At 48.5% G+C, this 21,175-nt stretch overlaps 1 long non-coding RNA gene across 1 annotated transcript; it reads right to left on the bottom strand.

Moving 5' to 3' along the window:
* Positions 1 to 12,802: 12,802 nt before the first annotated feature.
* Positions 12,803 to 20,069, bottom strand: LOC138655208 (uncharacterized). Its single transcript, XR_011316724.1, has 2 exons — positions 19,904 to 20,069; positions 12,803 to 13,086 (listed from the first exon to the last, which is right to left on the bottom strand). It is a non-coding gene; the product is annotated as an uncharacterized lncRNA (long non-coding RNA).
* Between the last annotated feature and the right edge of the window lie 1,106 nt (positions 20,070 to 21,175).

Here is a 21,175-nt window from a genome sequence, read left to right as displayed (position 1 = left end):
CCACAGAGCGGGGCAATGCAGGGCGCCCCACAGAGCGGGGCAATGCAGGGCGCCCCACAGAGCGGGGCAATGCAGGGCGCCCCACAGAGCGGGGCAATGCAGGGCGCCCCACAGAGCGGGGCAATGCAGGGCGCCCCACAGAGCGGGGCAATGCAGGGCGCCCCACAGAGCGGGGCAATGCAGGGCGCCCCACAGAGCGGGGCAATGCAGGGCGCCCCACAGAGCGGGGCAATGCAGGGCGCCCCACAGAGCGGGGCAATGCAGGGCGCCCCACAGAGCGGGGCAATGCAGGGCGCCCCACAGAGCGGGGCAATGCAGGGCGCCCCACAGAGCGGGGCAATGCAGGGCGCCCCACAGAGCGGGGCAATGCAGGGCGCCCCACAGAGCGGGGCAATGCAGGGCGCCCCACAGAGCGGGGCAATGCAGGGCGCCCCACAGAGCGGGGCAATGCAGGGCGCCCCACAGAGCGGGGCAATGCAGGGCGCCCCACAGAGCGGGGCAATGCAGGGCGCCCCACAGAGCGGGGCAATGCAGGGCGCCCCACAGAGCGGGGCAATGCAGGGCGCCCCACAGAGCGGGGCAATGCAGGGCGCCCCACAGAGCGGGCAATGCAGGGCGCCCCACAGAGCGGGCAATGCAGGGCGCCCCACAGAGCGGGCAATGCAGGGCGCCCCACAGAGCGGGCAATGCAGGGCGCCCCACAGAGCGGGCAATGCAGGGCGCCCCACAGAGCGGGCAATGCAGGGCGCCCCACAGAGCGGGCAATGCAGGGCGCCCCACAGAGCGGGCAATGCAGGGCGCCCCACAGAGCGGGCAATGCAGGGCGCCCCACAGAGCGGGCAATGCAGAGGCCCCCCAAGAAGAACACAATGCAGTATACAGAGATCACATATACAGTACACAGTGAAGAGCGGGCAATGAGGGGCTTCCCACGGAGAGGGGAATGCAGAGCACCCCACAGAGCGGCCAATGCAGAGAGCCCCACGGAGAGGGCAATGCAGAGGCCCCCAAGAAAAACACAATGCAGTATACAGAGATCACATATACAGTACACAGTGAAGAGCGGGCAATGAGGGGCTCCCCACGGAGAGGGGAATGCAGAGCACCCCACGGAGCGGCCAATGCAGAGGCCCCTCAAGAACAACACACAATGCAGTACACAAAGCAGAGCTCACATATACAGTACACAGTGAAGAGCGGGCAATGAGGGGCTCCCCACAGAGAGGGGAATGCAGAGCGCCCCACAGAGCGGCCAATGCAGAGGCCCCCAAGAAAAACACAATGCAGTATACAGAGATCACATATACAGTATACAGTGAAGAGCGGGCAATGAGGGGCTCCCCACGGAGAGGGGAATGCAGAGCGCCCCACAGAGCGGCCAATGCAGAGGTCCCCATGAAAAACAATGCAGTATACAGAGATCACATATACAGTACACAGTGAAGAGCGGGCAATGAGGGGCTCCCCACGGAGAGGGGAATGCAGAGCACCCCACAGAGCGGCCAATGCAGAGGCCCCCAAGAAGAACACAATGCAGTATACAGAGCTCACATATACAGTACACAGTGAAGAGCGGGCAATGAGGGGCTTCCCACGGAGAGGGGAATGCAGAGCACCCCACAGAGCGGCCAATGCAGAGCGCCCCACGGAGAGGGCAATTAAGAGGCCCCCAAGTAGTACACACAATGCAGTGCTCACATATACAGTACACAATGAAAAGCGGCAATGAGGGGCTCCCCACGGAGGTAGGTAGAGAACACAACGCCGCCAATGAAACAATTACAAAAAATACATTGCTTTCGTATCCCCATTTCTCCGCTGCTCCTCAGCAGGGTGGCGCGCAGTGCAGTGACGTAAAGGGAGCGTAGCCGGACGCTCTCTCTCCTCCATCATCTCTTTCATGTGTATCGGCATGTATCCCGCTGATACAGATGAATGCGCGATGGAAGAACCTGGCAACGGGCCCTAGAGAAATACCAAGTGTGCCAGCCCAATTAGGGCGTGCAGCAGGTCTTACCTTGCTCTGACGTGCAGTTGGCGTGCTCCCGCGCTTTTGACATGTATAACAATGCACGTGGCAGGCATTCATAGAGCGCGGCACCGGAAATGCGTCATCTATGCTGCCGTGTCACGTGGGTGGTCACCAGTTGTAATGGCACAAGGCATTGTAGGCAGTATTATATGTTAACTGCGCATGCGCCACATGCACGCGCGGCACTCACGGCAGGGCGCCCCACAGAGCGGGCAATGCAGGGCGCCCCACAGAGCGGGCAATGCAGGGCGCCCCACAGAGCGGGCAATGCAGGGCGCCCCACAGAGCGGGCAATGCAGGGCGCCCCACAGAGCGGGCAATGCAGGGCGCCCCACAGAGCGGGCAATGCAGAGGCCCCCCAAGAAGAACACAATGCAGTATACAGAGATCACATATACAGTACACAGTGAAGAGCGGGCAATGAGGGGCTTCCCACGGAGAGGGGAATGCAGAGCACCCCACAGAGCGGCCAATGCAGAGCGCCCCACGGAGAGGGCAATTAAGAGGCCCCCAAGTAGTACACACAATGCAGTGCTCACATATACAGTACACAATGAAAAGCGGCAATGAGGGGCTCCCCACGGAGGTAGGTAGAGAACACAACGCCGCCAATGAAACAATTACAAAAAATACATTGCTTTCGTATCCCCATTTCTCTGCTGCTCCTCAGCAGGGTGGCGCGCAGTGCAGTGACGTAAAGGGAGCGTAGCCGGACGCTCTCTCTCCTCCATCATCGCTTTCATGTGTATCGGCATGTATCGCGCTGATACAGATGAATGCGCGATGGAAGAACCTGGCAACGGGCCCTAGAGAAATACCAAGTGTGCCAGCCCAATTAGGGCGTGCAGCAGGTCTTACCTTGCTCTGACGTGCAGTTGGCGTGCTCCCGCGCTTTTGACATGTATAACAATGCACGTGGCAGGCATTCATAGAGCGCGGCACCGGAAATGACATGTGGCACCGGAAATGCGTCATCTATGCTGCCGTGTCACGTGGGTGGTCACCAGTTGTAATGGCACAAGGCATTGTAGGCAGTATTATATGTTAACTGCGCATGCGCCACATGCACGCGCGGCACTCACGGCCGCGCGAACCTGGCGCTGCAGTAGCTAGGGCTACTGCGCGCCGCCCGAGGCTGCACGGCCGCGCGCACCTGGCGCATGCGCAGTAGCTGCGCGCCACCCGAGGCTGTAATAGCAATGCCTTGTGGTGGGCGTGTAATAGCAATGCCTTGTGGTGGGCGAGTGGTCTCCTGGGCGGGTTCTCTCCCAGCGAAACACGCCCCAAACCCCTTCTCCCGCCTTCTCGTTTTGGCGGCATGCCAGACAGCGGACAGTGACACTGCTACCGGTATTAACCCTTTAGGGGGGGTGCTAAGACTGCTACCGGTATTAACCCTTTAGGGGGGGTGCTAACACTGCTACCGGTATTAACCCTTTGGGGGGGTGCCAACACTGCTACCGGTATTAACCCTTTAGGGGGGGTGCCAACACTGCTACCGGTATTAACCCTTTAGGGGGGGTGCCAACACTGCTACCGGTATTAACCCTTTAGGGGGGTGCCAACACTGCTACCGGTATTAACCCTTTAGGGGGGTGCCAACACTGCTACCGGTATTAACCCTTTAGGGGGGGTGCCAACACTGCTACCGGTATTAACCCTTTAGGGGGGGTGCCAACACTGCTACCGGTATTAACCCTTTGGGGGTGAGAGGGTGCGGGGGGCTCAGAGAGGGGGGAGAGGGCGCGGGGGGTGAGCACGGATAGATAGGGGGGTACGTTATGGCGGGGGTCAGTGTATGGATGGATAGGGGGTCCCTTATGACGGGGGCCCGTGTATGGATAGATAGGGGGTCCCTTACTGCGGGGGGAGGGGTGAGTACGGATGGATAGGGGGTCCCTTACTGGGGGGGGGTGAGTACGGATAGATAAGGGGGTCCGTTATGGTGGGGGTCTGTGTATGGATGGATAGGGGGTCTCTTATGGCAGGGGCCCGTGTATGGATGGATAGGGGGTCCCTTACTGGGGGGGTGGTGTGTATGGATGGATAGGGGGTCCCTTATGGCGGGGATCGGATCAGTGAGCGCATCTGATCACTGAGCGCACTGGATCACTGAACGCACTGGATCACTGAGCGCATCGGATCACTGAGCGCACTGGACCACTGAGTGCATCGGATCACTGAGCGGACTGGATCACTGAGTGCACTGGATCACTAAGTGCACTGGATCACTGAGTGCAGCCGATCACTGAGCAAAGCGGATCACTGAGAGCATCGGATCACTGAGCGCACTGCATCACTGAGCGTAGCAGATCACTGAGCGCACTGGATCACTGAGTGCAGCGGATCACTGAGCGCAGCAGATCACTGAGCACACTGGATCACTGAGTGCAGCGGATCACTGAGCGCACTGGATCACTGAGCGCACTGGATCACTGAGAGCATCGGATCACTGAGCGGACTGGATCACTGAGCGCACTGGATCACTAAGTGCACTGGATCACTGAGCACAGCGGATCACTGAGCGCACTGGATCACTGAGTGCAGCCAATCACTGAGAGCATCGGATCACTGAGCGCAGCAGTTCACTGAGCGCACTGGACCACTGAGCGCACTGCATCACTGAGCGTACCGGATCACTGAGCACACCGGATCACTGAGCACCTGCGGATTTACCTGCGTGATCAGAACGCCGCGTCGAAGACGCTATTATTCCTGATCGTTGCGAACGTGGCCAATATGGTTATATTTTCTTTTTGTTTTCTTACAGGAGATGAGGGCTTCGGTGGAATTAGGTGTTAGGCGAGTAATACTGTGTTTAGTCTGATTTCTAATAAAGGACTTTATTCTGTCTGTGTCTTTATTTACCATGTAACTATAGGATTAGTAATGGAGAGGTGTCTTATAGACGCTTCTCCATTACTAACCAGTGGGCTTGATGTCACTGGACAATACAGAGGTGACATCAACCCCACAAATACGAACCCCACGTGCCACCGCTACAGGGCAACTGAGAAGAGTCGGGCAAAGCGCCAGAATTGGAGCATCTAATAGATGTGCCTTTTCTGGGTAGCTGAGGGCTGCTATTTGTAGGCTGGAGGGGGTCAATATCCATGGCCCCTTACCAGCCTGAGAATACCAGCCCCCAGCTGTCTGCTTTAGCGATCATGGTTGTCAAAAAAGGGGGTGACTCCTCTATTCTTGATAACCAGCCATGATAGCCCTGAGGGTTGCTGCCCCAGTTTTGCCTGGTTGGTTATCAAAAATACAGGGGAACCCATGGCATTTTTTAACATTTATTTATAGTTCAGGAGCCGGCTGATGAATACTGTTAGGAGCGGCAGCAGGCATAGGCTGATGGGAGTAGTAGTCCCATCAGCCCACGCCTGTAACCAGAGGTAACATTTCAACTTCGAACAGGGGAGGGATATTGTTGTTTTTAGTTTTATTTGTTTACAGGTGACAATGGCTTCAGGGGATTAGGTGTGAGTATAATGTGATTTTTTATTTTATTCTTAATTTTACATTTCAGTACAACTCTCAACATTGTCTCCTGCTCGCGCTGATCTCAGAGAGAGCAGCGGACAATGATGAGAGCACCTGGCGCCTGGGAACAGAGAATACTTCTGTACTGAGGTATCTCCATCAAGTGTCCTAATCAAAATACTGCACTTTCCCTATTCATAATATACACATCACAGCAATCAGGTAGATAATACAATATACATAGCTGCATCTAGTAGTAAAACTTCTACAGTAAGAACATTTCACCAAGAGAAGGGTGGGGGTCTTTCAGTCTTTGTAACCCCTTACAATATAATGGACAAAATGCATGCTGCACAATGATGACGGACAGATGACATCCATGTGTCGTCAATGTGACACGTACCGGCACCTGGGAACAAGTGGCACAGTTTGCGCTGTTCCCATGCGCCGACTGCTGAAGGCAGCTCTCATCATTGTTGCCTAGTCTCCATGTGATCAGCGTGTCCAGATGACTGATGGGAGTTGTATTCAGCACCCGCTGTGCACATTCTGTGTAAAAGTAGAATTAAAATTAAAAAAAAGTCGTGGCCTCCTGCATAAATTTCATAACCAGCAGATGAAAAGCCGACGGCTGGGGCAGATGTTACTAATCTGTGGAAAGGGACAACATCCTATAAAGTTCCGAGGCTGCTAATATCAGCTCACAGCTGCATACCTAGCCTTTCCTGGGGAGTTTATGGGGGACCCCAGAAAAAAACTGACGTAGGGTTCCCCTATAAATTCTAACCAGCAAAGGCTAAACAAACAGCTGTGGGTTGATATTTATAGCCTGGGAAGGGGCCATGGATACTGGCCGCCTTCCAAGGCTACCAACATCAGCCCTCAGTTGCCCCAGAAATGACGTATCCATAAGGTGTGCGCCAAATCTGGCACTTAGCCTCGCTCTTCCAACTTGTCCTGGCACGGTGGCAAGTGGGATAATAGGGTTGGGGGTTGATGTCACCTTTGTGCTGTCAGCAGGCATCAAGCCCAGAGGTTAGTAATGGAGAGGCATCTATAGGATGTCCCCATTAGTAACACTATAGTAAGTATTGAAATAAATGCACAGCAAGAATAAAGTCCTTTATTTAATAATACTCCCCTGCCATATTTTTCTCATTAATTACTGTAAAAATGAAAATACTAAAAACCATATTCCTCACCTGTCCCAGGCACTAATGACCACAGGCGGTAGCTTTTTCCCGCTGGCGTCCTTAGATCAACACTAGGTAGTTGTTGTGCAAATACTGTGAGGTGTGGGGGGGCATCAGCTCTGTGTCAGTGACCAAAGATTACAAGGATGGCCGGTGGCAGGGCCAGAGGCAGGGAGATGGACAATGCCACGGATGGTGGGGAGGAGGTGGAAGATGATGTTACTCAAGAAGAGGGGGGGGTCTAGAACAGACCTCCCAAGGAGCCAGCGTTAAGTCCCGCAGTGGGCCGCTCACCACCTGCCCGTCCCCCCAGCCAGGCAGGTATCTGCGTACTCAAAAGAAATTCCACAACAATTTTTGGGGTCTTACCCTTGTAAAAATAAAAAAAAAATGACGGCTAAAAGATCATGCTTGTGAAAAAAATAGATTTTTATTTTCACGGCTGTGTGTTATACACTTTTGTGAAGCATCTGGTGGTTCAAAGATGCTCAGCACATATCTAGATCAGTTCGCTGAGGGGTATAGCTTCCAAAATTGGGTCACGTGTGCGGGGGTACCACTGTTTAGGCACATCAGCGGCTCTCCAAATGTGACATGGCGTCCGATCTCAATTCCAGACAATTTTGCATTAAAAAAAGTCAAACAGTGTTCCTTCCTTTCCGAGCTCTGCCGTGTACTCAAACAGTAGTTTTCCCCAACATATTGGGTATCTCTGTACTCGAGAAATCGCACAACAAATGTTCTGGGTCGTTTTTTCTTGTTACTCTTGTGAAAATAAAAAATATGGGTATAACATAAACTTTTTGTGAAAAAAGTTAAATGTTCATTCTTTCCTTCCACATTGCTTTAGTTCCTGTGAAGCACCTAAAGCAGCGGTTCTCAACCTGGGGGTCGAACGACCAAAGCACAGGGGTCGCCACCAGTGGCGTAGGAAGGGGGGAGAAGAAGAAAAAAAAAAAGACGCCCCTTTAAATCTTCGGGCGGCGCCGTCCGCCACCACGACCAGGGCCAGCTCCCCCCACCCCCGGGCCCCGCCCCCGCTCTAATACTCACCTCTATTGGTTCCTGCGGCGCCGGCAGCTGCAGCGTCCTCTGACTCTGCGACGTCTCAGAGCAGAGGGCGCGATGACGTCACTACTGTGCGCGCCGCTCTGCCTCTCTGTCCTGAGCGTCGCAGAGCCGGAGAGACGCTGACTGGCTGCACCGGACCTGCGCTAGGAACGGGAGAGGTGAGGATTTTACTTTTTTTTTTTTTCTTTATGTCTGACTGTCTGGGGGCAATGCTGGACACACTGGGGCAATACTGGAGACCATGGGGCAGATTGCTGGACACACTGGGGCAATACAGGAGACCATGTGGCAGAATGCTGGACACACTGGGGCAATACAGGAGACCATGGGGCAGAATGCTGGACACACTGGGGCAGATTGCTGGACACATTGGGGCAATACTGGAGACCATGGGGCAGATTGCTGGACACACTGGGGCAATACAGGAGACTATGCGGCAGATTGCTGGACACACTGGGGCAATACTGGAGACCATGGGGCAGAATGCTGGACACACTGGGGCAATACAGGAGACTACTATGGGGCAGATTGCTGGACACACTGGGGCAATACTGGAGACCATGGGGCAGAATGCTGGACACACTGGGGCAATACAGGAGACCATGGGGCAGATTGCTGGACACACTGGGGCAATACAGGAGACTACTTTGGGGCAGATTGCTGGACACACTGGGGCAATACAGGAGACCATGGGGCAGATTGCTGGACACACTGGGGCAATACAGGAGACTATGGGGCAGATTGCTGGACACACTGGGGCAATACTGGAGACCATGGGGCAGAATGCTGGACACACTGGGGCAATACAGGAGACCATGGGGCAGATTGCTGGACACACTGGGGCAATACTGGAGACCATGGGGCAGATTGCTGGACACACTGGGGCAATACAGGAGACTACTATGGGGCAGATTGCTGGACACACTGGGGCAGATTGCTGGACACACTGGGGCAATACAGGAGACTATGGGGCAGATTGCTGGACACACTGGGGCAGAATGCTGGACACACTGGGGCAATACAGGAGACCATGGGGCAGATTGCTGGACACACTGGGGCAATACAGGAGACTACTATGGGGCAGATTGCTGGACACACTGGGGCAATACTGGAGACCATGGGGCAGATTGCTGGACACACTGGGGCAATACAGGAGACCATGTGGCAGAATGCTGGACACACTGGGGCAATACAGGAGACCATGGGGCAGATTGCTGGACACACTGGGGCAATACAGGAGACCATGGGGCAGAATGCTGGACACACTGGGGCAATACAGGAGACCATGGGGCAGAATGCTGGAAACACTGGGGCAATACTGGAGACCATGGGGCAGATTGCTGGACACACTGGGGCAATACAGGAGACCATGTGGCAGAATGCTGGACACACTGGGGCAATACAGGAGACCATGGGGCAGATTGCTGGACACACTGGGGCAATACAGGAGACTATGGGGCATATTGCTGGACACACTGGGGCAATACAGGAGACCATGGGGCAGAATGCTGGACACACTGGGGCAATACAGGAGACCATGGGGCAGAATGCTGGACACACTGGGGCAATACTGGAGACCATGGGGCAGATTGCTGGACACACTGGGGCAATACAGGAGACTATGGGGCAGATTGCTGGACACACTGGGGCAATACTGGAGACCCTTTGGCAGATTTCTGGACACATTGAGGCAATGCTGGAGACCCTGGGGCAGACTTCTGGACACACTGGGGCAATGCTGAACACTGGGGCAGATTGCTGGACACACTGGGGGTAATATGCTGGACACACTGGGGCAGATTGCTGGACAACATGGGGGTAATATGCTGGACACACTGGGGGCAGGACTTGAGGCATGGGCAGAATGTAGATACGGGGCATGATTGGAGACACGGGGCAGGATTGGATCATGGGGCAGGACGGATACGATGGAGGCTGGTGGGGCAGGATGGGGAGATCATATGGAGTAGAATGGATACTCATGAGGGCAGGATGCGAGAACATATGGCTGGAGCCAGGAATGAGATAAACGGGGCCAGGGTGGGGAATAGTGTTACCATAGGCATAATAGGGGATAATTAAGGGATATTATTACTGCAGTGATGTATTTATTTTATTTTTTGAGTATACTGTTTTAAATGGGGGGGCGGTCCTGTTACTGTGCAGAGTGACACTATATCGCCTTTTTATCTTCATGTGGTGTAATGTAGAAGTTGTGAAAAATTAAGTAATGTGTTCTGCAAGCGGAGCTCTAGATAACTGTTATTTCCTGCAGAAACGAGTCCTGGCTGGAAGGAATGATGGCGGTCTGTGCTGGATGAAAGATGAAGGACTTCACCTAGAGATGTCACTGGTGAGTCAGTGTTACCTATACACTGACACTATACACTGTATACTATATAGAGGTCCTGTGTATAATGTCACCAGTGATCTCTGTATTACCTCTATACATAATGCATATCAGATATTTACATTCCGAATCATAACTAATAAAATTACAGTTTTAAAGTAGCCACCAAAATTATTTTTTGGGTTGGGGGTCACCGCAACATGAGGAACTGTATTGCGGGGTCACGGCATTAGAAAGGTTGAGAACCACTGACCTAAAGGGTAAATAAACTTCTTGAGGGGTGCAGTATTTAGAATAGTGCCACCTTTGGGTATTTTCTGTCATATAGGCCCCTCAAAGTCACTTCAAATGTCAGGTGGTCCCCCAAAAAATAGTTTTGTAAATTTAGTTGGAAAAATGAGAAATCGCTGGTCAACTTTTAACCCTTCTAAATTCCTAACGAAAAAAAAGTATGGTTCCAAAATTGTGCGGATGTAAAGTAGACATGGGGGAAATGTTATTTATTAACTATTTTGTGTGATGTGATTCTCAGATTTAAGGAAATTAAAATTAAAAGTTAGAAAATTGTGAAATTTTTGCCAAATTTCTGATTGTTTCACAAATAAACGCAAATCATGTTGAATAAATTTTATGACTATTATAAAGTACAATATCTCATGATAAAACAGTCTCCTAATCAGTGAGATCCACTGACCAGTTTCAGCATTATGACCTCATAAAGTGACAGTGGTCAGAATTTTAAAATTTGGCCTGGTCATGAAGGTGCAAACAGGATAGGGGGTGAAGGGAAACAGAGAATAAAGTTTTGGATTTGTTTGTATGTTGGAAAATAAAAGACGTTTAAGTTAAACTTTCTTGGATCATGGCCCCATTGCTGCACAGACACAAAAGTCACTGCCTTACAATTGTCACTAGTGATCCTTGTATTTTACGTAAACTACACACTATGTACAGCACTCAGTTGTATAATGTCACTGGTGATCCCTGTATTACCTCTACAGTATACACTATATACAGAGCTCCTGTGTATGTCACTGGTGATCCCTGTATTACCTGTACACTATATACAGAGCTCATGTGTATAATGTCACAGGTCATCATTGTATTACCTGTACACTATACACTATGTATATACAGAGCTCCTGTGTATAATGTCACGGGTGATCCCTGTATTATCTGTACAATATATACAGAGCTCCTGTGTATGTCACTGGTGATCATTGTATTACCTGTACACTATACACTATGTATATACAGAGCTCCTGTGTATAATGTCACGGGTGATCCCTGTATTATCTGTACAATATATACAGAGCTCCTGTGTATAATGTCACGGGTGATCACTGTATTACCCGTACACTATATACAGAGCTCCTGTGTATAATGCCACTGGTGTTCACTGTAACACCTGTACACTATATACAGAGCTCCTGTGTATAATGTAACCAGTGATCACTGTATTACCTGTACATTATACACTATATACAGAGCTCCTGAGTCTAATGTCACTGGTGATCATTATATTACCTGTACACTATATACAGAGCTCCTGTGCATAATGTCACTGGTGATCACTGTAACACCTGTACGCTATATACCTGGCTCCTGCGTATAATGTCACTGGTGATTACTGTATTACATATACACTATACTATATACAGAGCTCCTGTGTATAATGTCACTGGTGATCACTGTATTACCTCTACACTATACACTACATACAGAGCTCCTGTGTATGATGTCAATGGTAATCCCTGTATTACCTGTACACTGATACTATATATAGAGTTCCTGTGTATAATGTCACTCATGGTCACTGTATTACCTGTACACAGACATTATAGACAGAGCTCCTGTGTATAATGTCACTGGTGATCACTGTATTACCTGTACACTATATACAGAGCTCCTGTGTATAATGTCACTGGTGATAAATTTAGTATTAGTAGTGTGTTTTTTTATTAAAAGGGTAGTCATTTCTTCTTGAGAAATTCTGCAGAGACACTGTGACTGTGCACACTTTAAGTACTCACCACTGTTGCCAGTCTGTTCCGGGGATTCGCTCATTTGCCTGATCTACCTCTCTATAAGTGAATTTAGGGAAGCTGAGCACATCTAATCGGCACATGAATGCAAGCGTGCAAATTGCCGACTCTCACCAGCGGTATCAATGAATGCTGACAGCGTGTGCACTGCAAGGTATAAGGATTTAAAAGTCTGCAGACACAGAGTCTCTGCAGAGTGTCATCTGCCAGATACCAGACTGCAAAATTAATGATCAGTATGGCGGTATTAAGTCAGCGTAGTATATGTTATTACGGTATGTGGCATTATTTTATGCGGTATTATTGGTGGGTTTTATTTAGTCACCGGATGGTGGTCATATTCTGGCTCTCTGCGGTGGTCCTATTGGTTTGGTGGCATTATTTTGCCCTGGAGCCGTAGAACTCCACTGTCTCCGGTATTTTCCCACATTGGCTATGGTGATACCATTGCTCCCTATGGTCCTCTGTTATCAGTCTGACAGCTCGCACAGGGGTGCACATACGGCGGTGACGCGTGGACATAGTGACTTTGGTGATACAATTGCTCCCTATTGTCCTCTGTTATCAGTCTCTGATGGCTCGATGCCTGCAGGGGACGTACATACGGCGGTGACGCGCAGACACATTGGAGCAGAATGGTTTGTGGTCCGTTTATTTCAGTTGAGGAGGAGTACAGAAAAGACATCAGATGCAATATGGAGGGCAAGGCGGAAGAAGGCTGTCGCCATAGCAACATGGCAGCGGGATCCTGGCGCCGGCACTAACTTCACGGCGGCCTCTAGCAGGGCTTCTTGGCGATGCTGGTGAGGATCTGATGCTGCTGAGCGCGGTAACTGATGACAAAACTGTCGCCGACGATCCGACCGCGGCCAAAGTCGTCCACCTTCCCCATGAAGAGATAACTGGCGCCTGCAGATACAGAGATGGTTCAGCGCCACACACCGGGCATTCCTGCAGAGAATCTCTACCGACTGACACGGGGGTCTGCAGAGCATTCCACCCCTGTACATGTCTGCAGCACATCGCACCCTGCACCTCCTGATACACAGCAACTCTGCAGAGTATTCTACCCCTGACCCCTGTACATGTCTGCAGCACATCGCCCCTGCACCTCCTGAGGCCGGCGTCACACTTGCGAGTTTTACGGACGTAAGAGCGCAGAAACTACGTCTGTAAAACTCGCTAAAAATACGGCACAATTATTCTCTATGCCTCTGCTCCTATCTGCCGTATTAAACTGATCAGTATTATACGGCTTTCTACGGCCGTAGAAAATCGCACCATGCTGCGTTTGTCACCATATTGCGCAAATAAAACGTCAATGAAAGTCTATGGAAGCCCCAAAAATACGGATTACACACGGACCAGCAGTGTGACTAGCGAGGAATACGCAGCGGTGTTAGAGAGAAAAGCCGGCAATTCAATTACCGGCTTTTGCTTTCTCCTTCCTAAACCCGACATGATATCAGACATGATTACATACCGTAAACCATCTCATATGACCATTTTTTGCAGACACGAGCTCCGCTAATGCAGGCTGCTCATGTCTGCAAAACCCCGGCGAATGAAGGTAAAGTAGGTCAATGACCTATATTTAGCTTCGTTTGCGGTGAGGCGCCCTCTGCTGGTTGTCCTCATATGAACTCAAGCCAGGGAGCTTTCTAGGAAAGTTCCCACGATCTAGGAACAGCCAGCAGAGGGTGCCTCACCGCAAATGAAGCTAAATATAGGTCATTGACCTACTTTACCTTCATTCGCCGGGGTTTTGCAGACATGAGCAGCCTGCATTAGCGTAGCTCGTGTCTGCAAAATATTTTAACCCCTTCAGATGGATCTACATCGTTGGACCTTACAGATCCTCGGAAGGTATGTATATTGTTGGTTTATTATTTTTTTTTAATTTACAGATCGAGGGTCTTCAGTGAGTGGATTGAGAGTAGAATAAATTAATACAACAGCCTTTGTGATTTTTTCAATAAATTAATTTTTAATAATGTGTGTGTTTTTTTCAACCCTTTACTAGTATTGGATTAATAATGGATAGGTGTCATAATTGACGCCTCTTCATTATTAATTAGGCTTAATGTCACCTTACAATAGCAAGGTGGCATTAACCCTTCATTACCCCATATCCCACCGCTACACGGGAATGGGAAGAGAGTGGCCAAGTGCCAGAATAGGCGCATCTTCCAGATGTGCCTTTTCTGGGGTGGCTGGGGGCAGGTGTTTTTAGCCAGGGGGGGGCCAATAACCATGGACCCTCTCCAGGCTATTAATATCTGCCCTCAGTCACTGGCTTTACCACTCTGGCGGAGAAAATTGTGTGGGAGCCCACGCCAATTTTTTCTGCCATTTAACCCCTTATTTTACTAGCTAGAACGGCCAAATTTTGCATATACACACTACTAACATTAGTAGTGTGGAATATGCAAAAAAATGGTCATATGAGATGGTTTACTGTATGTAAACCATGTCTCATATCATGTCGGGTTTAGGAAGGAGAAAGCAAAAGCCGGTAATTGAATTACCGGCTTTCTGCTATCTCGCGCTGTATGAAGTAATAATATATATACAGGTCCTTCTCAAAAAATTAGCATATAGTGTTAAATTTCATTATTTACCATAATGTAATGATTACAATTAAACTTTCATATATTATAGATTCATTATCCACCAACTGAAATTTGTCAGGTCTTTTATTGTTTTAATACTGATGATTTTGGCATACAACTCCTGATAACCCAAAAAACCTGTCTCAATAAATTAGCATATTTCACCCATCCAATCAAATAAAAGTGTTTTTTAATAACAAACAAAAAAACCATCAAATAATAATGTTCAGTTATGCACTCAATACTTGGTCGGGAATCCTTTGGCAGAAATGACTGCTTCAATGCGGCGTGGCATGGAGGCAATCAGCCTGTGACACTGCTGAGATGTTATGGAGGCCCAGGATGCTTCAATAGCGGCCTTAAGCTCATCCAGAGTGTTGGGTCTTGCGTCTCTCAACTTTCTCTTCACAATATCCCACAGATTCTCTATGGGGTTCAGGTCAGGAGAGTTGGCAGGCCAATTGAGCACAGTAATACCATGGTCAGTAAACCATTTACCAGTGGTTTTGGCACTGTGAGCAGGTGCCAGGTCGTGCTGAAAAATGAAATCTTCATCTCCATAAAGCATTTCAGCCGATGGAAGCATGAAGTGCTCCAAAATCTCCTGATAGCTAGCTGCATTGACCCTGCCCTTGATGAAACACAGTGGACCAACACCAGCAGCTGACATGGCACCCCACACCATCACTGACTGTGGGTACTTGACACTGGACTTCAGGCATTTTGGCATTTCCTTCTCCCCAGTCTTCCTCCAGACTCTGGCACCTTGATTTCCGAATGACATGCAAAATTTGCTTTCATCAGAAAAAAGTACTTGTGACCACTTAGCAACAGTCCAGTGCTGCTTCTCTGTAGCCCAGGTCAGGCGCCTCTGCCGCTGTTTATGGTTCAAAAGTGGCTTTACCTGGGGAATGCGGCACCTGTAGCCCATTTCCTGCACACGCCTGTGCACGGTGGCTCTGGATGTTTCCACACCAGACTCAGTCCACTGCTTCCTCAGGTTCCCCAAGGTCTGGAATCGGTCCTTCTCCACAATCTTCATCAGGGTCCGGTCTCCTCTTCTCGTTGTACAGCGTTTTCTGCCACATTGTTTCCTTCCAACAGACTTACCATTGAGGTGCCTTGATACAGCACTCTGGGAACAGCCTATTTGTTGAGAAATTTCTTTCTGGGTCTTACCCTCTTGCTTGAGGGTGTCAATGATGGCCTTCTTGACATCTGTCAGGTCGCTAGTCTTACCCATGATGGGGGTTTTGAGTAATGAACCAGGCAGGGAGTTTATAAAAGCCTCAGGTATCTTTTGCATGTGTTTAGAGTTAATTAGTTGATTCAGAAGATTAGGGTAATAGGTCGTTTAGAGAACCTTTTCTTGATATGCTAATTTATTGAGACAGGTTTTTTGGGTTATCAGGAGTTGTATGCCAAAATCATCAGTATTAAAACAATAAAAGACCTGACAAATTTCAGTTGGTGGATAATGAATCTATAATATATGAAAGTTTAATTGTAATCATTACATTATGGTAAATAATGAAATTTAACACTATATGCTAATTTTTTGAGAAGGACCTGTATACATATACAGTGGGGCAAAAAAGTATTTAGTCAGTCAGCAATAGTGCAAGTTCCACCACTTAAAAAGATGAGAGGCGTCTGTAATTTACATCATAGGTAGACCTCAACTATGGGAGACAAACTGAGAAAAAAAAATCCAGAAAATCACATTGTCTGTTTTTTTTTACATTTTATTTGCATATTATGGTGGAAAATAAGTATTTGGTCAGAAACAAACAATCAAGATTTCTGGCTCTCACAGACCTGTAACTTCTTCTTTAAGAGTCTCCTCTTTCCTCCACTCATTACCTGTAGTAATGGCACCTGTTTAAACTTGTTATCAGTATAAAAAGACACCTGTGCACACCCTCAAACAGTCTGACTCCAAACTCCACTATGGTGAAGACCAAAGAGCTGTCAAAGGACACCAGAAACAAAATTGTAGCCCTGCACCAGGCTGGGAAGACTGAATCTGCAATAGCCAACCAGCTTGGAGTGAAGAAATCAACAGTGGGAGCAATAATTAGAAAATGGAAGACATACAAGACCACTGATAATCTCCCTCGATCTGGGGCTCCACGCAAAATCCCACCCCGTGGGGTCAGAATGATCACAAGAACGGTGAGCAAAAATCCCAGAACCACGCGGGGGGACCTAGTGAATGAACTGCAGAGAGCTGGGACCAATGTAACAAGGCCTACCATAAGTAACACACTACGCCACCATGGACTCAGATCCTGCAGTGCCAGACGTGTCCCACTGCTTAAGCCAGTACATGTCCGGGCCCGTCTGAAGTTTGCTAGAGAGCATTTGGATGATCCAGAGGAGTTTTGGGAGAATGTCCTATGGTCTGATGAAACCAAACTGGAACTGTTTGGTAGAAACACAACTTGTCGTGTTTGGAGGAAAAAGAATACTGAGTTGCATCCATCAAACGCCATACCTACTGTAAAGCATGGTGGTGGAAACATCATGCTTTGGGGCTGTTTCTCTGCAAAGGGGCCAGGACGACTGATCCGGGTACATGAAAGAATGAATGGGGCCATGTATCATGAGATTTTGAGTGCAAACCTCCTTCCATCAGCAAGGGCATTGAAGATGAAACGTGGCTGGGTCTTTCAACATGAAGCATTTCAAGGTCCTGGAGTGGCCTAGCCAGTCTCCAGATCTCAACCCTATAGAAAACCTTTGGAGGGAGTTGAAAGTCCGTGTTGCCAAGCGAAAAGCCAAAAACATCACTGCTCTAGAGGAGATCTGCATGGAGGAATGGGCCAACATACCAACAACAGTGTGTGGCAACCTTGTGAAGACTTACAGAAAACGTTTGACCTCTGTCATTGCCAACAAAGGATATATTACAAAGTATTGAGATGAAATTTTGTTTCTGACCAAATACTTATTTTCCACCATAATATGCAAATAAAATGTTAAAAAAACAGACAATGTGATTTTCTGGATTTTTTTTTCTCAGTTTGTCTCCCATAGTTGAGGTCTGCCTATGATGTAAATTACAGACGCCTCTCATCTTTTTAAGTGGTGGAACTTGCACTATTGCTGACTGACTAAATACTTTTTTGCCCCACTGTATGTGTCTACTGACATATATATATATACAGTGGGGCAAAAAAGTATTTAGTCAGTCAGCAATAGTGCAAGTTCCACCACTTAAAAAGATGAGAGGCGTCTGTAATTTACATCATGGGTAGACCTCAACTATGGGAGACAAACTGAGAAAAAAAAATCCAGAAAATCACATTGTCTGTTTTTTTTAACATTTTATTTGCATATTATGGTGGAAAATAAGTATTTGGTCAGAAACAAAATTTCATCTCAATACTTTGTAATATATCCTTTGTTGGCAATGACAGAGGTCAAACGTTTTCTGTAAGTCTTCACAAGGTTGCCACACACTGTTGTTGGTATGTTGGCCCATTCCTCCATGCAGATCTCCTCTAGAGCAGTGATGTTTTTGGCTTTTCGCTTGGCAACACGGACTTTCAACTCCCTCCAAAGGTTTTCTATAGGGTTGAGATCTGGAGACTGCCTAGGCCACTCCAGGACCTTGAAATGCTTCTTACGAAGCCACTCCTTCATTGCCCTGGCGGTGTGCTTTGGATCATTGTCATGTTGAAAGACCCAGCCACGTTTCATCTTCAATGCCCTTGCTGATGGAAGGAGGTTTGCACTCAAAATCTCACGACACATGGCCCCATTCATTCTTTCATGTACCCGGATCAGTCGTCCTGGCCCCTTTGCAGAGAAACAGCCCCAAAGCATGATGTTTCCACCACCATGCTTTACAGTAGGTATGGTGTTTGATGGATGCAACTCAGTATTCTTTTTCCTCCAAACACGACAAGTTGTGTTTCTACCAAACAGTTCCAGTTTGGTTTCATCAGACCATAGGAAATTCTCGCAAAACTCCTCTGGATCATCCAAATGCTCTCTAGCAAACTTCAGACGGGCCCGGACATGTACTGGCTTAAGCAGTGGGACACGTCTGGCACTGCAGGATCTGAGTCCATGGTGGCGTAGTGTGTTACTTATGGTAGGCCTTGTTACATTGGTCCCAGCTCTCTGCAGTTCATTCACTAGGTCCCCCCGTGTGGTTCTGGGATTTTTGCTCACCGTTCTTGTGATCATTCTGACCCCACGGGGTGGGATTTTGCCTGGAGCCCCAGATTGAGGGAGATTATCAGTGGTCTTGTATGTCTTCCATTTTCTAATTATTGCTCCCACTGTTGATTTCTTCACTCCAAGCTGGTTGGCTATTGCAGATTCAGTCTTCCCAGCCTGGTGCAGGGCTACAATTTTGTTTCTGGTGTCCTTTGACAGCTCTTTGGTCTTCACCATAGTGGAGTTTGGAGTCAGACTGTTTGAGGGTGTGCACAGGTGTCTTTTTATACTGATAACAAGTTTAAACAGGTGCCATTACTACAGGTAATGAGTGGAGGAAAGAGGAGACTCTTAAAGAAGAAGTTACAGGTCTGTGAGAGCCAGAAATCTTGATTGTTTGTTTCTGACCAAATACTTATTTTCCACCATAATATGCAAAAAAAATGATAAAAAAACAGACAATGTGATTTTCTGGATTTTTTTTTCTCAGTTTGTCTCCCATAGTTGAGGTCTACCTATGATGTAAATTACAGACACCTCTCATCTTTTTAAGTGGTGGAACTTGCACTATTGCTGACTGACTAAATACTTTTTTGCCCCACTGTATATATATATATATATATATACAGTATATATGTTTTTTTTTTTTACACATGGATCCCTTGTATAGCCGTATGTCGGTTTTGCAAGCCTGCGATAAAAACACGCATTACGGCTGCCATACGGATTACATACGGAGGATGCCATGCACAAAAAACGGTGACACACCCTGCCTACGGAGGAGCTACGGACCACTATTTTCGTGACTTTTCAGCGTATTACGGCCGTAATATACGGACCGTATTTTCATACGCTGAGTGTGAGGCCGGCCTGATACACAGCAAATCTGCAGAGTATTCCACCCCTGTACATGTTTGCAGCACATCGCACCGCTCAGTACACACCTTTCTTCAGGATGGGGCACTTGGGGCACTCGATGATTTGAACGCTCATTATCTTCCCAGCCTCCTGGATGTTCAGATCTCCCTCCTTGTAGGTCTGTATGATGTTGATGCTGGTGAGCAGAGTGCCCTCCTCCTCGCCCTTAACGAGGGTCTTCACGCTGCCAGTCAGCACTGCGGGTAAATGAGGTAGAGGTTAGTGAGGGTCTCCTCAACTGTGTGTAACAGATAATAATGCACCCGGACGTGACACCGTCTGCACCAATAATGCCCCCAGCGGGCCGCACCTGACACCGACTGCAAAAATAATGCCCCCAGCAGGGGTACTCACCCCCCCCGCCATAATAGTCCCCCCTATCTATCCATACTCACCCCCCGCGCCCTCTCCCCCCTCTTTGAGCCCCCCGCGCCCTCTCCCCCCCAAAGGGTTAATACAGGTAGCAGTGTTGGCTGTTGTGAAAGGCAATTCAGTAACACAATGTACATAGCGATCAGAGCACATACAGTGATCTGACAATAACCCAAAATAATAGAACGAGCTCTGAGACGTGGGAACTCTGCAGACCGCAATTCCTGATATATAGTGTAGGGTATTGAGTGTTTGGTGTAGAGTGTAGGGTATAGATTGTAGAGTGTAGAGTGTAGGGTATAGAGTGTATGGAATAGAGTGTATGGTATAGAGTGTAGGGTATAGAGTGTAGGGTGTAGAGTGTAGGGATTAGAGTGTAGGGTATAGAGTGTAGGGTATAGAGTGTATGGAATAGAGTGTACAGTATAGAGTGTAGAGTGTAAGGTATAGAGTGTAGGGTATAGAGCGTAGGGTATAGAGTGTAGGGTATAGAGTGTAGAGTGTAGGGTATAGAATGTATGGTATAGAGTGTAGGGTATAGAGTGTAGGGTATAGAGTGTATGGTATAGAGTGTAGGGTGTAGAGTGTATGGTATAGAGTGTAGGTTACAGAGTGTATGGTATAGAGTGTAGAGTGTAGGGTATAGAGTGTAGGGTATTGAGTGTAGGGTATAGAGTGTAGGGTATAGAGTGTAGAGTATAGAGTGTAGAATGTAGGGTATAGAGTGTAGGGTATAGAGTGTAGGGTATAGAGTGTAAGGTATAGAGTGTAGGGTATAGAGTGTATGGTATAGGGTATAGAGTGTTTGGTATAGAGTGTAGGGTATAGATTGTAGAGTGTAGGGTATAAAGTGTAGGGTATAGAGTGTAGAGTGTAGGGCATAGAGTGTATGGTATAGAGTGTAGGGTGCAGAGTGTATAGTATAG

The sequence above is a fragment of the Ranitomeya imitator genome, unplaced genomic scaffold, assembly GCF_032444005.1.
Source record: "Ranitomeya imitator isolate aRanImi1 unplaced genomic scaffold, aRanImi1.pri SCAFFOLD_143, whole genome shotgun sequence".
Classification (NCBI taxonomy): Eukaryota; Metazoa; Chordata; class Amphibia; order Anura; family Dendrobatidae; genus Ranitomeya; species Ranitomeya imitator.
This window is presented reverse-complemented; position numbering and strand designations above follow the sequence as displayed.